The 25,187-nt window shown below is 41.0% G+C and overlaps 1 protein-coding gene across 2 annotated transcripts in view; it reads right to left on the minus strand.

Moving 5' to 3' along the window:
- The window catches only part of LOC118373806 (metabotropic glutamate receptor 2-like), an 81,293-nt gene extending 72,559 nt beyond the window's left edge, over positions 1-8,734 (minus strand). Inside the window, exon 1 of one of the 2 annotated variants that reach the window (XM_052473739.1) lies at positions 8,577-8,734. The gene's annotated coding sequence lies outside the window, so the exon portion shown is untranslated. The other variant, XM_052473740.1, reaches the window with a different exon arrangement.
- Positions 8,735-25,187: the final 16,453 nt, after the last annotated feature.

Raw genomic sequence — 25,187 nt, forward strand, 5'->3', positions numbered from 1 at the left:
GTACTGTGTGCCTCCCATAGTCTATTCTAGACTTTGGGATTGTGAAGAGACCTTTGGTGGCATGTCTTGTGGGGTGTGCATGGGTGTCCGAGCTGTGTGCTAGTAGTTTAAACAGACAGCTCTGTGCATTCAGCATGTCAATACTTCTTACAAAAACAAGTAGTGATGAAGTCAATCTCTCCTCTCCTTTGAGCCATGAGAGATTGACATGCATATTATTAATGTTAGCTCTCCATGTACATTTAATCGTGCTGCCCTGTTCTGAGCCAATTATAATTTTCTTAAGTCCCTCTTTGTGGCACCTGACCACTTGTCTGGACAGTAGTCCAGGCGTGACAAAACTAGGGCCTGTGGGACCTGCCTTATTGATAGTGTTGTTAAGAAGGCAGAGTAGTGTTTTATTATGGACAGACTTCTCCCAATCTTAGCTACTGTTCCATCAACATGTTTTGAAGTGACAGTTTACAATCCAGGTGACTCCAAGCAGTTTAGTCTCCTCAACTTGTTGAATTTCCACATTACTCATTACAAGATTAAGTTGAAGTTTAGGGTTTAGTGAATGATTTGTCCCAAATACAATGCTTTTAGTTTTAGAAATACTGTATATAGTCATACTTATACATAGACACACTGGCTTCACCCAAAGCCAGTGGCATGTCATTAGAAAAGATTGATAAAAGTAAGGGGCCTAGACAGCTACCCTGGGGAATTCACGATTCTACCTGGATTATGTTGGAGAGGCTTCCATTAAAGAACACCCTCTGTGTTCTGTTAGACAGGTAACTCTTTATCCACAATATAGCAGGAGGTGTAAAGCCATAAAACATATGTTTTTCCAGCAGCAGGCTATAACCAATAATGTCAAAAGCCGCACTGAAGTCTAACAAGACAGCCCCCACAATAATTGTATTATCAATTTCTCTCAGCCATGCATGTTGAATGTCCTTCCCTAGAAGTGTGCTGAAAGTCTCTTGTCAATTTGTTTACTGCAAAATAGCATTGTATCTGGTCAAACACAATTTTTTAAATAATTTAATAAGGGTTGGTAACAGGCTGATTGGTCGGCTATTTGAGACAGTAAAGGGGGCTTTACTATTATTGGGTTGCGTAATGAGTTTTGCTTCCCTCCAGGACTGAGGGCACACACTTTCTTGTAGGCTTAGATTGAAGATATGGCAAATAAGAGTGGCAATATTGTCCGCTATTGCCCTCAGTAATTTTCCATCCAAGTTGTTAGAACCAGGTGGGTTATCATTGTTGATAGACAACAATCATATTTTTCACCTCTTCCACACTCACGGAAATCAAAATTACAATGCTTGTCTTTCATAATTTGGTCAGTTATACTTGGATGTGTAGTATAAGCATTTGTTGCTGGCATATCATGCCTAAATGTTCTAATCTTGCTGCTGAAAAAAATCATTAAACTTGTCAATATCAGTGGGTTTTGTGATGAATGAGCCATTTGATTCAATGAATGATGGAGTTTGCCTTATTGCCCAAAATGTAATTTGAGGTGATTCAAATCTTTTTACTATCATTCTTTATATAATTTATATTTGTTTCATTGTATATTATCTTCTTCTTTGTGATTGGCAAGGTGAGATCATGAAGCCTACATATATGCCAGCCAGATCCTTCTTCCTGCCTCATATGTGGTCCTTCTGTAGCTCAGTTGGTAGAGCATGGCGCTTGTAACGCCAGGGTAGTGGGTTCGATCCCCGGGACCACCCATACGTAGAATGTATGCACACATGACTGTAAGTCGCTTTGGATAAAAGCGTCTGCTAAATGGCATATATTATTATTATTATTATCATATTGTGCATTCCAATAATATCTCCTTTCTCTTGAAGTGTGTACTTCTTCACTTACCTTCATGAATTTGAAGGATATGGCTGGTATATGACAACTCCCTCTAGCCAATGCCTAACACCAATCCAATGCTTAAAACTGTGTGGGGAGTAGTAAACAAGATTATTGGGGCTGAGCCACAGTCTTCTAGCATGAGCTATGGGGTCCAGGTGAGCCAAAACAGTTTTATTGATGTTAGAAATCGAATCATCACGCTCGACTGTCTCTTGGACCAGATGGGTTCGGTGGGGGCTCTCAATTCGCCGAGCCCATCTGAGAATGGGAGTTTAATGGACAAATCAGTGCCAAGCAGGAAGACCAAGAAGGGACAGGAACTAGGCCAAGGTAAGGTCTAAGGACTGACTGGCATAGATGCTAAAAGTCCTAAAGTCTCCTACAGATGTAGCATGCTGACACATGATATCTTAATTTGGCTCAGTTATCCAACATTTTGATCCAAGAGTGGATTTTTGTCTGAAGAGATTTGGGGACACATAAGCTTGAAGATTGGAGGTAGGTAGAAATATCAAATTATATTAGTGACAAATATATATATATATTTTTTAAAGTTTTAAACCCCCTTTTTCTCCCCAATTACGTAGTATCCAATTGTTAGTAGCTACTATCTTGTCTCATCGCTACAAGGGAGAGACAAAGGTCGAAAGTCATGCTTTGGATGTTTCAGCCTGCCACAGGAGTCGCTGGTGGGCGATTAGACAAGGGTATCCCTACCGGCCAAGCCCTCCCTAACCCGGACGACGCTAGGCCAATTGTGTGTCGCCCCACAGACCTCCCGGCCGTATTAGTGACAATATTAAGGAAACATTTGCCACTTAGCAGAGGCCGTACTTATCATTTTCCTGAAACAGGAGATAGAAAACAGACAGAGGAGATAGATAACAAGACAGAGAAAACCAAGAGTAATTTGACGTGATTTGGAGCTGCTGCTACGACCGTCGACGCTCGCTCAGCTTCCTCTTAGTTCTTAGGTATCTTCTATCAGGCCTTGATCACATTAAATCTGGCTCGTGGCAGAATCGGCCGTCACGATTGCACTCGGCAGCCAAGAGAGCCGCTTCCTCCCTACCCAGCTGTCTCTGCACAATTATTCCATGTGAAACAGGAGTTCAAAAAGAGAAAACAGTGTGCCTTGCTCCGCTTTGAACCCTCAGGTAGCCAGATAGCACACACATACAGTACCCACCCCATACCAGCCTCACATCACGTGCATAGAAAAGCTGTTTGTCTCTCCAACTCAGATCACTCTAGCAACATAGGCTACATTAGTCAACCGCCTCCAATACAATGTACCTCTATCATGGATCCAAATAACAACCAACTATTGAGTGACTAAGTACAGTTGTTGCTTTGAGCATGTGTTTCAACCAAACACAGGTCTTGAAGATCATACAGATGACAGTTGGTACAGTATAGTTCACTGGCTTCAACTGTACAAAGAGTCACAATTAAGCTTCGGTGCGCATCAACTGTGGGCAGCAGAAGCTTGTGAATAAATTGATGTAGAACAGTCTAGAATAGATTCTATTGTGCTGGACATTCAGGTCAAATAGATTGCAGCTTGTCATCTTGGTAAATGGTGCATGATGGCACCTTCATATGGACGGTGATGTATAATTTTTATGTTCTTATTTATTGAACCTTGATTTATCCAGGCGAGTTGTTTAAGAACAAATGATTATGTCCTCTTGGAAGACAATGGTGTGTGGCACCTTTACATGGGTGTTGATGTCCTTTTGGTAAAAAGAGCATGGCATCTTCATATGAACCTTAATGTTATCTTGGAGCATGACACCTTCATTAGTTGGTAGATGTCCCCATGCTCTGTCAAGTGGCACCCTGATCAGGCGATGAGATGTCAGACAGCAGCCAGTGTTGAACGGTCTGACCCCACCTCCCTAACGGACCTGAACACCATCATACAACACATGGTGGAGCCAGAAGGAGCCTAAGCCTGGTTAGCCCTCAGACAGAGAGCCCAGCTGCTCAAGGCACTGCTCAAATACAGCCTTCATAGATTAAATATGCCTAATTTTGTATATCATAACATTGGTAATATAATGGGTATTACCATTGGTATGAGTATGATTGGCCAGTGTGAGTATACTAAGTATTATATAGTCATTGGTTTAAGTATGATTGATGCGCAGTCTGTAATGTTAAAAATAATGGCATAGGTTCTTAATTTGTTTTAACATTTCAATGAAGAAACAATTAAACAATTCATGCTAAGATGTATATAAGTATTGACTACATAATACATACAGTGCCTTCAGAAATAATTCATACCCCTTGACTTATTCCACATTTTGTTTGGTTACAGACAGAATTCAAAATGGATTAAATGGATGTTATTTCTCACCCATCTACACACAATACCCCATAATAACAAAGTGAAAACATGTTTTTAGAAATGTTTGATAATTTATTGAAAATGAAGTACAGAAATATCAAATTTACCTCAGTATCAACACCCCTCAAACTCAACACTTTGTAGAAGCACCTTTGGCAGTGATTACAGCTGTCAGTTTTTCTGGGTATGTCTCTTCGCACACGTGGATTGTACAATATCTTTAAAATGTCTTTAAAAATAATTCTCAAGCTCCCTCAAGTTGGTTTTTGATCATTGCTAGACAGCCATTTTCAAGTCTTGACATATATTTTCAAAACTGTAACTAGGCCACTCAGAAATATTCAATGATTCACTGTCTTCTTGGTAAGCAACTCCAGTGTATATTTGGCCTTGTGTTTTAGGTTTTTGTCCCACTGAAAGGTGAATTTGTCTCCTAGTGTCTGTTGGAAAGCAGACTGAACCAGGTTTTCCTCTAGAATTTTGACTGCTTAGCTCTATTCCATTTATTTGTATCCTAAAACACTCCCTAGTCCTTGCCGATGATAAACATACCCATAACTTAATGCAGCCACCACCATGCTTGAAAATATGAATAGCGGTACTCAGTGACGTGTTGTGTTGGATTTGCCCCAAACATAATGCTTTGAATTCAGGACCTAAAGTACATTTCTTTGCCACACTTTTTGCAGTTTTACTTTAGTGCCTTATTGCAAAAAGGATGTATATTTTGTACAGGCTTCTTAATTTTCACTCTGTAATTACGTTAAGTATTGTGGAGTAACTACAATGTTGTTGATCCATCCTCAGTTTTCTCCTATCACAGCCATTAAACTCTGTAACTGTTTTAAAGTTACCATCAGCTTCATGGTGAAATCCCTGGGTGGTTTCCTTCCTTTCCGGTAACTGTTAGGAAGGACGTCCGTATCTTTGTAGTGACTGGGTGTATTGAAACACCATCCAAAGTGTAATTAATAACTCCACCATGCTCAAAGGGATATTCAATGTCTGCTTTTGTTTTACCCATTTCCCAATAGCTGACCTTCTTTGCGAGGCGTTGAAAAACATCCATGGTCTTTGTGGTTGGATCTGTGTTTGAAATTCACTGCTCAACTGAGGGACCTTACAATTATCTGTATGTGTGGGGTACAGAGACTATTTAGTCATTCAAAACTTATGTTAAACACTATTATTACACATAGAGTGAGTCCATGCAATTTATTATGTGACTTGTTAAGCAAATCTTTACTTCTGAACTTATTTAGGCTTGCCATAACAAAGGGTTTGAATACTTATTGATTCAAACATTTCAATTTTTCATTTTTTATTCATTTGTAAAAAATACAAATAAAAAATTGAATAACATAAGACACAGAATCGACCACAACAACATGTGTAAAAGGGCAAGGGGTGTGAGTAGTTCTGAAGGTAACAATTACTCACACCCTGAAACATCAATAGACACCTGTTGATGAATGGAAATAACACCTGCAATCATAAGGGGATAACACTTCTTATTCTAGACAGATACGCCTAAAGGTGGAATCTATTTGTGACGGAAATAATCATGATTTGGATTGACCTATGTGATACAGCACCTTTCCAGCTTTCTTATCTCTCCATGTGACTAGTTATGTTTCAGTGCTCCATTTCATCTCTCAATCCAAACACACACACGCATGCACACACACACACACACGCACACGCACGCACATGCACACAAACACAAACACAAACACGCATGCACACAAACACACACACGCATACACACAAACATGCACACAAACACACACACGCATGCACACAAACACACACACACGCATGCACACAAACACATACACAAAAATAAATGCTGGTCAATTCCATTTTTCCTCAAAATGAGCCAAAATGTTAACTTCAAGTCCTTCCCCCGACACTCATCTCTGCGTTGCTAGGTAATTTTCACCAGCACAGTGTGAGAATGCCCATGACTCAATAGGCTTCAAAATGAACTCAAAAAGTTCAGTGGCTGAATCCAACTCTGATAGGTACTTCAGATTTCAAGTAGCTCTCACACAGGGACATTCAGAAGGCCAACTGGTGTTTTTTTGTGAATGTATCAAAAATCTGCACTCCATAAATAGAAGCCTATTCAAACCAAATTGTGTGATTGAATAGCCATTGTAGGCTACAATATAGTGCATTAGTGACTGCGTGTCAAATTCACACAGGAAGGTTTTGGGCTCAATCCAAAAATAAGTTCTCCAACTAGGACCTACTTTCAGTGGGGTGATAAGAGGCTTTTGACTCTTTCTACATGAAATGAATGGGGCTATTGGCGCTGTATAGTGAGAAGAGACACAACACACAATGGGTGTCACTTCAAAAAAGGAAGGAAGTTATTTTGAAGGTGTTTCATGAAGAGGAATGGAGCTCAATAAAATGAATCCCATTTACATATGCCTATAGCGGATCTATGTCAGTTTCTGAGGAGAGTAAACGTTGCTCATATGGCAATCATTTCTGTGGCATACATGCACATTTGAATTTAGTGAAGTGATGTTCAAGAGGAAATCATACATTTGGACAAATTACAAGACCTGGGCAAGTGTACTCAAATCATCACGCTCAAAAGCTTGCCCTGTGAAATCAGCAGAAATTCATGTGGCTTAAACCTCCAACACGCCGGTTGGTCATTTCCACCGACGAACGGTTCGTTTTATACATGGAAATAACACCCACGGTAAAGCTTTCTCTGCATTCTCTCGAGACCAGAGGAAATAATTCCCTTCTATTTAGATGATGACAGAAATAACAGAGAGGACAGAGTTAGTGGCCTACAGCTAGAAGAGAAACCAGACAAAATCCAATTAGCCTCAGCAACATATTAAAGTCAAATCCTACCTGTTTACCACATAATGTTATCTAACAATGTATTAATATAGCACCTGCTGCTACCCTATGGTGACCTATAGGCCTACCTTATCTGCTGCTATGGTGAGCATTACATTTTAGACCAGATATCTGACGTCTCATGCAATGTGGCTATTATTGTTTCACTGGCAGTTTTTTGTGTGTGATTGGTATATTTCTCTGTTTGTAGGCTACCGCCTGCATCTCCAGCTTGGCACTCAATACAATTCAAATAAAATTCCTTGCTCTAAAGACTAAGTTATCATCATAACTCTTAAATATTTGCGTCGTAAACCTGTGTTTAATTTCTATATAGCCTACCTGTGTGCAATAACTTGGCTATAATTAAGTAATAAACAATGGACCGTCTAAGAATATTTCATTCAAAAATTATACTGATTTAAGTAATTATTCTGACCTGTCACACTTTGTATTAGATAATGTGACTCCAGTGGAAGTGGCAACTACATGTGCCTGTGTTTATTAACACTTGATTCCAAATTATATTCAAACAGCTTGTAAATTCATAATCTGTCTTAGAATAGAAAATAGTCTGTGTAGGCTATTTCCATAAATTGCATAATGTTGCCATATAGCATAGGGCTAGAATGTGTAAACCTACATTGATATGGTGGTAAAATAAACAGCTATTTGTGCCAAGACAGTCAGCTACAGACCGTAGCTATCCTGTTCTTTATTCCCTGTATTCTTAACAATCCACGTTGTAATAGCGCTGTTATCATTAGACTATCATGTATTGTAGGCTATAGAGATGTAGAAAGAGCATTAAATAATGTGCGTGTTAGCAATGCGTCAGCTCATGCTATATAGATGCAAAAGTATTTGTGATCAAACTGGCGCGCTGTGAGTAGCCTAGCCTAAAACAGGAGAGTTAATTTCTTACCTGGTAGCATTTATTAAAATCTTGTCGTAGCCTTATCAAGACTTCGAGGTTCAGTCATCCGATCCCACCAAAATGATGACCCTTCAAGTCCCTTCTTTCCAAAGTTTTGTGGACCTATGACTTTTTAAATAGTATAAGAACTTTTAAGACAAATTGAGTCCGGAAGTAGGGAAACCTCGCGCGTCGGTCTCCCAGGTGGAGCAGGTGGGAACTGTCCTTGGTTCTGAAATCGAGTTCAGATTGACACGGGTAGCAAATTCCTCTACGTTGTTGACCACATAGTTGTGATCAAAGTTACACGTGTCGAGTGTATATAGTAGACTATTATGACTGTATGACTTTAAACGGACAGACCGACCAGAGTAGATAGTCAAGTAGGCCTATACAGTTACATAATTCAAAATGTTCCTAAATGTCTCGACAAGCGCTATTCAAAACCACGAAGCTGTGTAAAATATTCCAAAGCTTAGAATTCTCATTAGCAAATGTACACATCACGCGCCATTTAATAATACGATTATAACATTCTTGCCTATTGTGTCACTTCGAATGAAATACCTTCATAGCAGAAAGCGGGAGAGAGAGATCCTTCTATGCGCTGGAGTTCATCAGGATCAACTTAGAAACAGGCACACACCCTGACTATTGAGGAGGACAGTGGACACGCGATGTTGATAATCTTCAGCTCAGACCAACCTCTCTGCTTTGTAGTCTCGGGCGCAAGTTGCTTGGTGTATAGCAGTTGTGCTTGGAATGCAGGTTGCAGTCTGTTATTACTATTCATAAAATACTAGTTGTACATTTATTTACAGTACCAGTCAAAAGTTTGGTACTGTTTTCTACTATTTTATTAATTTCTACATTATAAAATAATAGTGGAGACATTAAAAATATGAAATAATGCATACGGTATCATGTACTAACCAAAAAAAGCAAATCTAAATATATTTTATATTCTTCAAAGTAGCCACCCTTTGCCTTGATGACAGCTTTGCACACTCTTGGCATTCTCTCAACCAGCTTCATGAGGAATGCTTTTCCAATAGCCTTGAAGGAGTTCCCACATATGCTGAGCACTTGTTGACTTCTTTTCCTTCACTCTGCGGTCCAACTCATTCCAAACCACCTCAATTTGGTTGAAGTCGGGTGATTGTGGAGGCCAGGTCATCTGACGCAGCACCATCACTCTCCTTCTTGGTCAAGTAGCCCTTACACAAACCTGGAGGTGTGTTTTGGGTCATTGTCCTGTTGAAAAACAAATGCCAGTCCCACTAAGCGCAAACCAGATGGGATGGCGTAATGCCGCAGAATGCTGTGGTAGCCATGCTGGTTAAGTGTGCCTTGAATTGTAAAAATCTCAAATTTGGACTCATCAGACCAAAGGTCAGATTTCCACCAGTCTAATGCCCATTGCTCGTGTTTCTTGGCCCAAGCAAATCTCTTCTTATTATTGGTGTCCTTTAGTAGTGCTTTCTCTGCAACAATTCGACCACGAAAGACTGATTCATGCAGTCTATGTTGAGATATGTCTATTACTTGAACTCTGTGAAGCATTTATTTGGGCTAGGATCAGAGGTGCAGATAACTCTACTGAATTTATTCTCTGCAGCAGAGGTAATTCTGGGTCTTCCTTTCCTGTGGCGGTCCTCATGAGAGCCAGTTTCATCATAGAGCTTGATTGTTTTTGCGACTGCACTTGAAGACATTTTCAAAGTTCTTTGAAATCTTCCGGATTAACTGACCTTCACGTCTTAAAGTAATGATGGACTGTCGTTTCTCTTTGCTTATTTTATCTGTTCCATAATATGGACTTGGTCTTTTACCAAATAGGGCTATATTCTGTATACCACCCCTACCATGTCACAACACAACTGATTGGTTCAAACGCATTAAGAAGGAAAGGAAATTTCACAAATGAACTTTTAACATGGCACACCTGTTTATTGAAATGTGTTCCAGGTGACTACCTCATGAAGCCGGTTGAGAGAATGCCAAGAGTGTGCAAAGCTGACATAACGGCAAAGGGTGGCTACTTTTAAGAATCCCAAATATAACACTTTTTTGGTTAGAACATTTATTCCATATGTGTTATTTCATAGTTTTCATTTATTCACTATTCCTCTACAATGTAGAAAATAGTAAAAATGAAGAAAAAACGTGGAATGAGTAGATGTGTCCAAACTTTTGACTGGTACTGTACATAAATCGTTGCTGCTGTAAATATGAATTTCGGTCCTTCATTGAATGCCTTTCCAAAAAAAATAATACAATCCCCCTCTCATTAAATATGATATCCACCAAATGCCTTTGATGGTCTTTATCGATGTGCTACTAGGCTACTCTTATAACATTAGGCTGTTAATAACCGCAATACATTCATGGCAATAACTTTATTCCAATTGCTCAATCTCATGTCTCTTCTTAAGCGTCAAAGACTTCCCAAACTTCAGTATTTAAATTCACACTTTTTCCAAGAATCTTTGCCTGGCTTGGATACTATGGAGATTGGACTGGTGTCCTTCCATTTCCATTCGATTACAGGACCCTAGCCTATAAGACTGCTGCCTTCGGTTAGTTAGTGTGAATAGGTTCCATTGGCTGTGTTTAATGAGTGCCTGTCCAGTGCACTGTCATGGATAGGCTACGAACTACCATCAGGGCAACTACCCCCCCACCCCCCCACCCAAATGAGTGTGAGTTGAAGTGCTTAAACTCCCTTTACAGATGAGTTATATTTGATTAACACCAATAATGTATAAATCACACACCATTCTGTGGTTTTGAGTTGTAGTGTTCTCATCCATTGTTCACACAGACGCACACACACACATACAGATGATATTAGTATACAACAAGTGTATTAGTTTGTCTGTGAGTGAGTGTACTTGTCACTGGACATTGTTGGCAGAAAGCTGAGAGGGGAGTGGCTTATTGCTCATCTTAGTAAACTGGAAACGCCAGACAACTCCCTCGTCAACAATAAACTATCTATTTGACTATACTACTGAGGGGAGTTTTAAAAAATGTATATATATTTTTATTCTGTATTATTGACTGTATGTTTATTTATTCCATGTGTAACTCTGTGTTGTATGTGTCAAACTGCTTTGCTTTATATTGGCCAGGTCGCAGTTGTAAATGAGAACTTGTTCTCAACTAGCTTACCTGGTTAAATAAATAAAATAAAAAAATAAAATAAAAATAGGTTAGTTATTTTTAGCTCTCTACTTCCGTAATGACACAAATTCATGGGGATAGGGGAGCAATGGAGATAGAGAGGTAGACAGAGATAGACAGAGGTAGGGAGACAGAGGTAGAGAGGGAGACTAAGAGATAGAGAGGTAGAGAGGGAGAGTGAGAGAGGTAGAGCTTGTAGGTGGCAGGTGGACAGAGGACTGTCTGTTTGAGCCACTCAATGGTGCAGCTGTTGTGAACAGCTTTTTGGATAGGCTGGGACTGGATGAGGTGTGGCGGATTCCCACCAGAATGTCCTGAACACAGTCAGGAGAAGTAAGAGCAAGGGAAAGGGAGATATATAGGGAGTTTATCACTGCCTATTATAATTCTTTATAGACTACAGACTTTGACCTTAAAAACTTGATGATATTGTCTCAGCCAGTCCAGAGCCGGTAGGCTATTTCGTAACACTTTTGTTGAATTTCTTCAATGGTGTTATAACACCTACCGGTATAACATCAACCAAATGACTGTTGCATAATCTGTCACAGAGGAAGTGCTCATGAAGTCCTCATCCCCCCTCTCTTTCATTCTGTCTTTCCTCCCCTTCTCCGGTCGTCTTTTGTTGTCAGCTCGTCTGAATGGGGACACAACCAATTAAGAGAAAATCTGGAAACAAGAACAGGAAGCAACATAAGAATACCAAATCATTCAATCTCAAACAAACTTATTTCATTACCTATCTCTCTCTTTCCTGTCTCTCTTTCTCTCTCGCTCTATTTTCTCACCTCGGGAAAAACAAAAAAGTTTGTTTTCAGTGGGAAAGAGAGAGAGAGAGAGAGAGAGAGAGAGAGAGAGAGGTAATTCAAATGACAAGGGGTTGGTATTTGTTTGTTGCACAATCCCCCCTCTGCCAACACAAAGGGACCAATTTCCTCCTGAAATAGACTTTTAGTTTAACGTTACAATGTCAGGGAGCTCTGGGGAGGAGGAGGGAGAGAAAGAAGGATGGTAAGATAGAAGCATGTTGATTAATGTCCTGGGGGATTATAGAACACGGTCTATCATCAAAGACTTCCTGTCCAGTGGTCAGTCACTGTCTGATGAAACATCTAGATGTTGAATTAGGCTAAAAACCAAAACGTAGGAATAACAAAACAAACTCTGTGTCTGTGTGTGTGTCTCTCTCGCTCGCTTTGTTGTTTCATCATTTGGGGAAGGATGAATGCATGTTGTGGTAGGTGGGTCATGAAAAATTCACGTACATTTTTATCCAAAACATATCTCTGCTTGCACTTATTAATTTACTTACCAAACCATGTTCTTTCATATCAATTGTTACAGTAAAATTGAGCTGGTAATGCAGTATCAAGCTCAGCCACAGTGGGGTGCTTGCAACTCTGGACTTTGCACTGTTCCAGGGTGAGTTACTACAGATATGTCCCAAATGGTACCCTATTCCGATTTAGTGTACTACCTTTGACTATGAACCATAGGGATGGATATAGGGTGCCTTTTGGGAAGCAACCATCCTTTCCCTCCTCACTATTTCTCACCTTATTTCACCAGATACTGTAGGGCATAGCAGGCTGGTGGGGGGAGCTGTAGGAGGACGGGCTCATTGTAATGAGTGGAACGCTATCAAATTCATCAAACATATGAAAACCACATTTGACTCTGTTCCATTAATTCCATTCCAGCCATTACAATGAGCCTGTCCTCCTATAGCTCCTCCCACCAGCCTCCTCTGCTGTAGAGTTCATCAATTTAATCACACAATTCAGAGAATGCTCTATAAATTACTATGAATCCATCTGAGTTACCAAACTTTTACCAAACTTTTAGCTATACTTGTTTGTTTGTTCAGACCAAGCCAAAACCTATTGCTATTTATTGGAGGCCTGTTACATGACCAAAACAAGGAGGAAATATTTACTACATCCATTATACTGTATGCACCCACTCTTTAAGAACATACATTTGGCGAGGGAGAAAACTGTACACACACACACACACACACACACACACACACACACACACACACACACACACACACACACACACACACACACACACACACACACACACACACACACACACACACACAGAGCTCCCAAAGCGGTATTTAGCATAATGACAAAACACAACATGTCTTCTCTGACATATAACCTCATTTGTCTCATGTTCCTACAGTAGAACAGTATACCACATGGGCTGCAATGTTCCTAATCTGGATAATAATTATTAGCAATTAGACCAGAAATGCAAATACACACTACAGGTCTTTACCAAATGGTACCCTAGTGCCTATGGTCAAAAGTAGTGCACTAGAGGGACTAGGGTGCCATTTGTTTAATCAGATTGGTACAACTTGTGCCATATCAGAGGTTCTCTCTCAGGCCCTGTAAACACATAGGTTGTACAACTAGGGTTGCATAATTCCAGGAACTTTCAATGTATTCCCTGGTTTTCCAGAAATCCTCATTCCGGATTTCCTGCTTATTCCCTCCTGAATCTAGGAATCTTCCAACTGGGATTTTAAAGAAAACAGGGGATTTATTGACATTTTCCAGAATTTTGTAACCCAATGTGCAAGTGATGTACAAGGCATTTGACACCATAGTTGCGATACACAACTGATATTCTTAAGATGCAACAGAGTTTGTCTGCACAAACATATTTACACAACCATTGTGTGGTGTCTCCAAAACTTTCCGATGTATTAAAACAGTTGTGTCCAATGCTTTGGACATCAGTTGTACAACTAGAGTGTGTATAGGGCCTCTCAGTCTGTCTTACTGGGTCCAACATTTGAGTCTTGCTCTCTGAGGCAACTAATATATAAATGAATATTTAGAAATTGAGTGAACATAGAAATGACTTATGTTGTGACCCTTAAAGAAATAGCAGAACTGTGTTTGTTGATACACATGTTTTATATGCTCATCATTTTCATTCATTCTGCTTAGTAACACAGTGCCAACAAAAGTCTTGGGAGAAAAGTGTTGTTTACCAGAGCTGCAAAAATGGGCAAATCAGTTTGATATCAGCACTAAGACCCTCAAAATGTCATCTCCCTCTGGGTCGGTATCAACCTTGTCATTATGGTCTAAGTCCCAAATTGTTGAATACATTTGACCAGAGCCTTAGGGTGCCATTTGGATGCACACTGTTCATCACATCACATGCCAAATAGACAACCTCAGTACACCTACCCTGAGGGGGAATGTCCACACCTGCACCTAGTGAACCTATGGGAAAAAAGCATGTGTAACTCAGTGCACCTGCACACAACCTGAGTGTACAAAACATTAGGAACACCCTCCTAATATTCAGTTGCACCCCTTTTGCCCTCAGAACAGCCTCAATTCGTCGGGGCATGAACTCTACAAAGTGTCGAAAGCGTTCCACAGGGGTGCTGGCCCATGTTGACTCTACAAGGTGTCCAAAGCGTTCCACAGGGGTGCTGGCCCATGTTGACTCTACAAGGTGTCCAAAGCGTTCCACAGGGGTGCTGGCCCATGTTGACTCTACAAGGTGTCCAAAGCGTTCCACAGGGGTGCTGGCCCATGTTGACTCTACAAGGTGTCCAAAGCGTTCCACAGGGGTGCTGGCCCATGTTGACTCTACAAGGTGTCCAAAGCGTTCCACAGGGGTGCTGGCCCATGTTGACTCTACAAGGTGTCCAAAGCGTTCCACAGGGGTGCTGGCCCATGTTGACTCTACAAGGTGTCCAAAGCGTTCCACAGGGGTGCTGGCCCATGTTGACTCTACAAGGTGTCCAAAGCGTTCCACAGGGGTGCTGGCCCATGTTGACTCTACAAGGTGTCCAAAGCGTTCCACAGGGGTGCTGGCCCATGTTGACTCTACAAGGTGTCCAAAGCGTTCCTCAGGGGTGCTGGCCCATGTTGACTCCAATGCTGGTGGACCGTTTCTGAACCTTTCTATTCTCATAGTTTCTACAGATTGTAAATTAAATCATTGTTTTTGCTAAGAGTAAGTTTATATGATTTATCAATTGACTATGATTTTTAGAATCACACTGCAGTGTTATTTGCAGAGTTAGCTACAAGTAGATGTTACAATTGTTTTGCTATCCCCAAACCTGCGACCAAAAACAGGCTACATACTGTATGGCGGCACCAAAACAAGTGATCTAATGATTCTGTCTCTTCTCAGCAAAATATTGAGTTGGGATGGTTGTATATAGCATTATATTGGTTGCAAGAATTTTGTATAATAATTTACATATTAAAAACGTTGAGTTTTTCTCCAGCGTCATTTTTCAGTTCATAAACCATGTTAATGTTTACTAATTTTAAAAATTACTCTCTCCAGAAATAAGTCTCTCACTGTTGCCGCCTGCTACCGACCCCCTTCAGCTCCCAGCTGTGCCCTGGACACCATTTGTGAATTGATCGCCCCCCATCTAGCTTCGGAGTTTGTTCTGTTAGGTGACCTAAACTGGGATATGCTTAACACCAGCAGTCCTACAATCTAAGCTAGATGCCCTCAATCTCACACAAATCATCAAGGAACCCACCAGGTACAACCCTAAACCTGTAAACAAGGGCACCCTCATAGACGTTATCCTGACCAACTGGCCCTCCAAATACACCTCCGCTGTCTTTAATCAGGATCTCAGCGATCACTGCCTCATTGTTTGTATCTGCTACGGGCCCGCAGTCAAACGGCCACCCCTCATCACTGTCAAACGCTCCCTAAAACACTTCTGCGAGCCGGCCTTTCTAATCGACCTGGCCCGGGTATCCTGGAAGGATATTGACCTCATCCCGTCAGTTGAGGATGCCTGGTCATTCTTTAAAAGTAACTTCCTCACCATCTTAGATAAGCATGCTCCGTTCAAAAAAATGCAGAACTAAGAACAGATATAGGCTTTGGTTCACTCCAGACCTGACTGCCCTCGACCAGCACAAAAACATCCTGTGGCGGACTGCAATTTGCATCGAATAGTCCCTGCGATATGCAACTGTTCAGGGAAGTCAGGAACCAATACACGCAGTCAGTCAGTTCTGGGACACTGTAAAGTCCATGGAGAACAAGAGCACCTCCTCCCAGCTGCCCACAGCACTGAGGCTAGGTAACACGGTCACCACTGATAAATCCATGATAATCGGAAACTTCAACAAGCATTTCTCAACGGCTGGCCATGCCTTCCTCCTAGCTACTCCAACCTCGGCCAACAGCTCCGCCCCCCCGCAGCTACTCGCCCAAGCCTCCCCAGCTTCTCCTTTACCCAAATCCAGATAGCAGATGTTGTGAAAGAGCTGCAAAACCTGGACCCATACAAATCAGCTGGTCTTGACAATCTGGACCCTCTATTTCTGAAACTATCCGCCGCCATTGTCGCAACCCCTATTACCAGCCTGTTCAACCTCTCTTTCATATCGTCTGAGATCCCCAAGGATTGGAAAGCTGCCGCAGTCATCCCCCTATTCAAAGGGGGAGACACCCTGGACCCAAACTGTTACAGACCTATATCCATACTGCCCTGCCTATCTAAGGTCTTCGAAACCCTAGCCAACAAACAGATCACTGACCATCTCGAATCCCACCGTACCTTCTCCGCTGTGCAATCTGGTTTCCGAGCCGGTCACGGGTGCACCTCAGACTAGCTCAAGGTACTAAACAATATCATAACCGCCATCGATAAAAGACAGTACTGTGCAGCCGTCTTCATTGACCTGGCCAAGGCTTTCGACTCTGTCAATCACCATATTCTTATCGGCAGACTCAGTAGCCTCAGTTTTTGTAATGACTGCCTTGCCTGGTTCACCAACTACTTTGCAGACAGAGTTCAGTGTGTCAAATCAGAGGGCATGTTGTCCGGTCCGCTGGCAGTCTCTATGGGGGTGCCACAGGGTTCAATTCTCGGGCCAACTCTTTTCTCTGTATATATCAATGATGCGGGCGATTCCCTAATCCACCTCTACGCAGACGACACCATTCTGTATACTTCTGGCCCTTCCTTGGACACTGTGCTATCTAACCTCCAAACGAGCTTCAATGCCATACAACACTCCTTCCATTGCCTCCAACTGCTCTTAAACGCTAGTAAAACCAAATGCATGCTTTTCAACCGTTCGCTGCATGCACCCGCACGCCCGGCTAGCATCACCACCCTGGATGGTTCCGACCTAGAATATGTCGACATCTATAAGTACCTAGGTGTCTGGCTAGACTGTAAACTCTCCTTCCAGACTCATATCAAACATCTCCAATCCAAAATCAAATCTAGAATCGGCTTTCTATTCCGCAACAAAGCCTCCTTCACTCACGCCGCCAAACTTACGGACTATCCTACCGATCCTCGACTTCGGCGATGTCATCTACAAAATAACTTCCAATGCTCTACTCAGCAAACTGGATGCAGTTTATCACAGTGCCATCAGTTTTGTTACTAAAGCACCTTATACCAACCACCACTGCGACCTGTATGGTCCTCGCTACATATTCGTCTCCAGACCCACTGGCTCCAGGTCATCTACAAGTCCATGCTAGGTAAAGCTTCGCCTTATCTCAGTTCACTGGTCACGATGGCAACACCCACCCGTAGCATGCGCTCCAGCAGGTGTATCTCACTGATCATCCCTATAAAGCCAACACCTCATTTTGCCGCCTTTCCTTCCAGTTCTCTGCTGCCTGTGACTGGAACGAATTGCAAAAATCGCTGAAGTTGGAGACTTTTATCTCCCTCACCAACTTTAAACATCTGCTATCCGAGCAGCTAACCGATCGCTGCAGCTGTACATAGTCTATCGGTAAATAGCCCACCCAATTTACCTACCTCATCCCCATACTGTTTTTATTTATTTACTTTTCTGCTCTTTTGCACACCAGTATCTCTACCTGCACATGACCATCTGATCATTTATCACTCCAGTGTTAATCTGCAAAATTGTAATTATTCGCCTACCTCCTCATGCCTTTTGCACACAATGTATATAGACTCTTTTCTTCCAATTTTTTCTACTGTGTTATTGACTTGTTTTTTGTTTACTCCATGTGTAACTCTGTGTTGTCTGTTCACACTGCTATGCTTTATCTTTGTCAGGTCGCAGTTGTAAATGAGAACTTGTTTTCAACTAGCCTACCTCGTTAAATAAAGGTGAAATAAAAATAAAATATGGCATGGAATCGGTACATGGAAAATCTTATCCCAACTATTTTGCAACCGGTATGGTGGAGCTGTACATTTTTTTGTCCTTAAATGAAACTGACACATTTTTTTTTATTTATCACAATTTTGGTCCTCAATGCAGGGCCAACAGTCAAGTTCCTTACCTTTTCCCTGTTCCACTTGCCTCCTCCATTGTTGCGGTAATGCTGCAATCGGTTGTAATTTTGGAGAGAGCAGACATTTCCATATATTTTGTTAACTGCATGTGAGACTTAACTCCACCAGTCCTATTTATGATATAATTCATAAAGATTATATCGTTTAATATGTTTTTTAATAAAAAAAAAAAATCTATTAGTATATATGAGTTTAACCATACTGTGATATTTGTTATAATATTTGTTCAGTTTTTTTTCTGGTGGATTAACCTGAAATTGCAGCCAGATATATGGCTCGTTTTAAAACAGGCAATATTTTGGAGATGATTTCCTTTTCAAATAACCGAAAGTGAAAGGTGTGAATGAAGGTAAAAATGCCATTCTTATTAATCTGCTAGAGAACCAGTTTGGATTTAAGTATAGCTTTTGTATGACTGAAGCATTTAGTGAGAGGTGCAATGATTTAATATTTAATCATTTCTGCCCTTCCGAATTTCATATTCATTAAATATATAGGCACATTTAATTTTGGCTGGTTTGCCATTCCAAATAAAGAGGAGTATTTTTTGGTCATATCATTTAAAAAAATCAAGTTGTTAGGTGTAGGCAGGGCCATGTAAAAGCTTAGTTTTATTGCAAAACAATAGGTAATATTGTCACACCCTGACCATAGTTTGCTTTGTATGTTTCTATGTTTTGTTTGGTCAGGGTGTGATCTGAGTGGGCATTCTATGTTGTGTGTCTAGTTTGTCTGTTTCTGTGTTTGGCCTGATATGGTTCTCAATCAGAGGCAGGTGTTAGTCATTGTCTCTGATTGGGAACCATATTTAGGTAGCCTGTTTGGTGTTGGGGTTCGTGGGTGATTGTTCCTGTCTCTGTGTTTGCACCAGATAGGGCTGTTTTGGTTTTGTTACATTTCTTGGTTTTGTTGGTCTATTCATGTATAGTTTCTTTATTAAAGAACCATGAATAATAACCACGCTGCGTTTTGGTCCGCCTCTCCTTCGACACAAGAAAACCCTTACAAATATGGTGCACGAATCATAATTCTGTTTTAATGCAGAGGTCAGAAAAATGATCTAGATCCTGTATGAGGCTGTGCAGGGATACAAATTGCAGATTTTTCGTCAGCGTTTTTGTTTTTAAGCCCTGGATTTCTAAGCCATTGATATTGTTGGATCTGATTTGAATAGCTAACATTTCGATGGCCATAATAAATAGATATACCGATAGTGATAGTTAATACTTTCTGAAAAGTAGCCATTATTTACTATTTTACACAGGTGGTAGATCATTCTTGATACACACAGGAAACTGTTGAGTGTGAAAAACCACCATGTTTGCAGTTCTTGACACATTCGAATCGGTGCGCCTGGCACCTACTACCATACCCTGTTCAAAGGCACTTAAATATGTTGTCTTGCCCATTCACCCTCTAAGGGATAAGGGATAATAGTTTTCACCTGTCTTGGAAAGAGCAGGTGTTCCTAACGTTTTGTACACATTGGACATAATTGACAGCAACATAAAAAATGTGGGTATACATTGCAAACAGGGCTTGTATCAGTATCAGAGTGGGTGTTTGCAGCACTTTGAAGTTTGCCTGAGAACAAGTATATACTAACCAACTGGCCTTGATTTCACCGAGGAGTGAAAAAGCAACTGAATTGAACAACCTAGAGGAAAGTTGTTGTGATGGATAAAACAATGGATGGATCGGATCAAGCTTTGTGTCACGCCCTGGTCTTAGTATTTTGTGTTTTCTTAATTATTTGGTCAGGCCAGGGTGTGACATGGGTTTTTTTATGTGGTGTGTTTTGTCTTGAGGTTTTTCGTAGGTATTAGGATTGTGGCTTAGTGGGGTTTTCTAGCATAGTCTATGGCTGTCTGGAGTGGTTCTCAATCAGAGGCAGGTGTTTATCGTTGTCTCTGATTGGGAACCATATTTAGGCAGCCATATTCTTTGAGTGTTTCGTGGGTGATTGTTCCTGTCTCTGTGTTTGTTTGCACCAGATAGGCTGTATAGGTTTCGACGTTACTTTTGTTGTTTTTGTATTGTTCGTTTTTTCATCGTCATTAAACATGTATCAAGAATACCACGCTGCATTTTGGTCCGACTCTCCTTCACCGCAAGAAAACCGTAACACTTTGTTTGATTGATGATCTTTTGAAGAAAGTGGTATGTGTGTGTCTGTTCTTTTCTCACATTCTCTTTTATAGAATGACAAACGACAGAAAAATGATATAACATTTCATACATGTCTGTTGCAGGGGAGGCTCCTCAGAGAAAGGGTAGGACCATCCTCCTCAGTGAACTTCATTAAAATAAAAATGGTTAAACATTGAAAAAGTTATCCTTTTTAGATAAAACTATACTAAATATATTCATGTCACCAAATAATTGATTAAAACACTGTTTTGCAATGAAGGTTTACAGTAGCCCAAACAGCACTCAGTAGGGTAGCACCATTGTGTAGCCAGAGGACAGCTAGCTTCCGTCCTCCTCTTGGTACATTGACTTCAATACAAAACCTAGGAGGCTCTTGTCACGCCTTGGCCATTGTATTTTGTGTTTTTGTTATATATTTGGTCAGGCCAGGGTGTGACATGGGTTTATGTTGTTGTATTTCGTATTGGGGTTTTTGTATTATTGGGATTACGGCTGAGTAGGGGTGTTGTATAGGCTTGGCTGCCTGAGGCGATTCTCAATCAGAGTCAGGTGATTCTCGTTGTCTCTGATTGGGAACCGTATTTAGGTAACCTGGGTTTCGCTTTGGATTTTGTGGGTGATTGTTCCTGTCTCTGTGTAGTTTCACCAGATAGGCTGTAATTAGATTTCACGTTCCGTTTGTTGTTTTGTATTTTGTAATAGTTATTTCATGTATCGTTCAGTTTTCCTTCATTAAAGATCATGAGTAACAGCCACGCTGCATTTCGGTCCGACTCTCTTTCTACAAACGAAGAACGCCGTTACAGCTCTTGGTTTTCACCCCCTTCCATAGACTTATACAGTAATTATGACAGCTTCCGGTGGACGTCCTCCAACTTTTCAGAGCTCTTACAGCATGAACTGACATGTTGTCCACCCAATCAAAGGATCAGAGAATGAATCTAGTACTGAAAGCATAAGCTACAGCTAGCTAGCACTGCCGTGTGCATAACATGTGAGTAGTTGACTCAAAGAGAAAGACAATAGAAAATAAGAAAATACCAACAAAAAAAGTAAGAGATAAGAAAAACAAATGTTTAAGATCAGCAGTAAATAACAAGAGGGGCTATATACAGGAGGTACAGAACAGAGTCAATGTGCGCGGGCACCAGTGTTGAGGTAATTATGTACAGTGGGGCAAAAAAGTATTTAGTTCTCCCACTTAAAAAGATGAGAGGCCTGTAGTTTTCATCATAGGTACACTTCAACTATGACAGACAAAATGAGAAAAATAAATCTAGAAAATCACATTGTAGGATTTTTAATGAATTTATTTGCAAAATAAGAGATTTGGTCAGCGACAAACAAGCAAGATTTCTGACTCTCACAGACCTGTAACTTCTTCTTTAAGAGGCTCCTCTGTCCTCCACGGGTTACCTGTATTAATGGCACCTGTTTGAACTTGTTATCCGTATAAAAGACACCTGTCCACAACCTCAAACAATCACACTCCAAACTCCACTATGGCCAAGACCAAAGAGCTGTCAAAGGACACCAGAAACAAAATTGTAGACCTGCACCGGGCTGGGAAGACTGAATCTGCAATAGGTAAGCAGCTTGGTTTGAAGAAATCAACTGTGGGAGCAATTATTAGGAAATTGAAGACATAAAAGACCACTGATAATCTCCCTCGATCTGGGGCTCCACGCAAGATCTCACCCCGTGGGGTCAAAATGATCACAAGAAGGGTGAGCAAAAATCCCAGAACCACACGGGGGGACCTAGTGAATGACCTGCAGAAAGATGGGACCAAAGTAACAAAGCCTACCATCAGTAACACACTACGCCACCAGGGACTCAAATCCTACAGTGCCAGACGTGTCCCCCTCCTTAAGCCAGTACATGTCCAGGCCCGTCTGAAGTTTGCTAGAGAGCATTTCGATGATCCAGAAGAAGATTGGGAGAATGTCATATGGTCAGATGAAACCAAAATATAACTTTTTGGTAAAAACACAACTCGTCGTGTTTGGAGGACAAAGAATGCTGAGTTGCATCCAAAGAACACCATACCTATTGTGAAGCATGGGGGTGGAAACATGCGTTGGGGCTGTTTTTCTGCAAATGGACCAGGACGACTGATCCGTGTAAAGGAAAGAATGAATGGGGCCATTTATCGTGAGATTTTGAGTGAAAACCTCCTTCCATCAGCAAGGGCATTGAAGATGAAACGTAGCTGGGTCTTTCAGCATGACAATGATCCCAAACACACCGCCCGGGCAACGAATGAGTGGCTTCGTAAGAAGCATTTCAAGATCCTGGAGTGGCCTAGCCAGTCTCCAGATCTCAACCCCATAGAAAATCTTTGGAGGGAGTTGAAAGTCTGTGTTGCCCAGCAACAGCCCCAAAACATCACGGCTCTAGAGGAGATCTGCATGGAGGAATGGGCCAAAATACCAGCAACAGTGTGTGAAAACCTTGTGAAGACTTACAGAAAACGTTTGACCTCTGTCATTGCAAACAAAGGGTATATAACAAAGTATTGAGAAACTTTTGTTCTCGACCAAAATACTTATTTTCCACCATAATTTGCAAATAAATTCATTAAAAATCCTATAATGTGATTTTCTGGATTTTTTTTTCTAATTTTGTTTGTCATTGTTGAAGTGTACCTATGATGACTATTACAGGCCTCTCTCATCTTTTTAAGTGGGAGAACATGCACAACTGATGGCTGACTAAATACTTTGTTTGCCCTACTATACATGCAGGAGGGTTATTAAAGTGGTTATGCATAGATTATAAAAGAGTAGCAGCAGCGTAGGTGGGTGGGTGGGGGGGATGGGTGCAAATAGTTTGGGAAGCCATATGATTAGCTGTTCAGGAGTCTTATGGCTTGGGGATGTTTAGAAGCCTCTTGGACCTAGACTTGGCGCTCTGGTACTGCTTGCCGTGTGGTTGCAGAGAGAACAGTCTATGACTAGGGTGACTGGAGTCTTTCACAATTTTTAGGGCCTTCCTCTGATCCCGCCTGGTATAGAGGTCCTGGATGGCAGGCAGCTTGGCCCCGGTGATGTACTGGGCAGTTCGCAATACCTTCTGTAGTTCCTTGCGGTTGGAGGGCGAGCAGTTGCCATACCAGGCAGTGATGCTTTCACTTACTTAGCTAGCAAATGCAGCTGGTTAGTTTAGTTACTCAAACACCCGGCTCAAACAGAGGGATACTATGTTAGCTAGCTGGCTATGACTTTCCAACACAACACTTGAACTCTTCCAAGTCAAGGTAAGCTTTTGGTTTTAGTAATTTATTGTCACCGGGGCCTGCCGGTGTAACTGCGGTGTAACTGCTTACTGACTGTACAGGGTTTACTAATGCATTAGTTCTATTAGCTATGTTGACTAGGATGTTACTTTGTGTGTAGCGGTTATGACATGGTTTGGCTTGGAAAGTTTTTTTTGCTTGGTCACATACAGTACAGTTGATGTGTTATTCATTGAAGTCCACAAACGAAGGGAAAAGGTGAGAGGAGGAGTGCAAAGAGGCTAGAATGAATACAATGTGGTTGCCATGATCAGGGGTGTCTTCATTACGCCAATTCTGTTGAAAAACGTTTCTTAAACGGAAGCAAACGAAACGGGGCTAAAAATACCTGAATTTGTCCAATTAAAAACTCTCCTTTGCAACTGTTGGACTAATGATTACACCCTAGATAAGCTAGATGCAGGCATGAGTATGCAAGGTGGTATTGAATGTGTCACTGTCTGTCCATCTAACCTGACAGAGCTTGAGAGGGTCTGCAGAGAAGAATGAGAGAAACTCCCCAAATATAGGAGTTCCAAGCTTGTAGTGCCATACCCATTAAGGGCATAAGGCGGTGTAAATCACTGTCAAAGATTCTTCAACAAAGTACTGAGTATAGGGTCTGAATACTTATGTAAATGTAATATTTCAGTTTTTTATACATTTGCAAACATTTCTTTAACCTGTTTTTGCTTAGTCATTACGGGGTATTGTGTGTAGATTAATTTCAATTTTTTTTATTTTTAGAACAAAGCTATAACGTAACACAATGTGGAAAAGTTAAGAGGTCTGAAAACTTTCCCAATGCACCAAAATCCCTGAACGTTCATTATTTGTCTGTGCCAGTAAAATGTTTCATGCACTATAAATCAGTCAATATCGGATCGATTTACAAATTTCAAAAAGGTTTGAGTATCTCCATCCATTGTCCGTTTTATTTATTATAATTGTTTTTAATTGCTTACAGTAAGTGTATTTAGTATTTCTGAAATGATTTTGATGTGATATGTAAGTAGAGGGATTTATGTTTCTAGAACCATACCGCAATTGAGAATCGATTCACGTTTAGATGGAGTAATTAACTGTTTTGGATTCCAGAGCCAATTCGCCTTCAAACAGAACATTGCAATGTCCTTGAACTCAGGAGTAACGTCAGGGTCCTTTATTCCACTATTGGGATAGGGGTTGACATTTTTGAAATGACTATCCCTTCCTCTGTCCACCATACAGTCAATAATTGAATATA

Source organism: Oncorhynchus keta, chromosome 21 (genome assembly GCF_023373465.1).
Source record: "Oncorhynchus keta strain PuntledgeMale-10-30-2019 chromosome 21, Oket_V2, whole genome shotgun sequence".
NCBI lineage: Eukaryota > Metazoa > Chordata > Actinopteri > Salmoniformes > Salmonidae > Oncorhynchus > Oncorhynchus keta.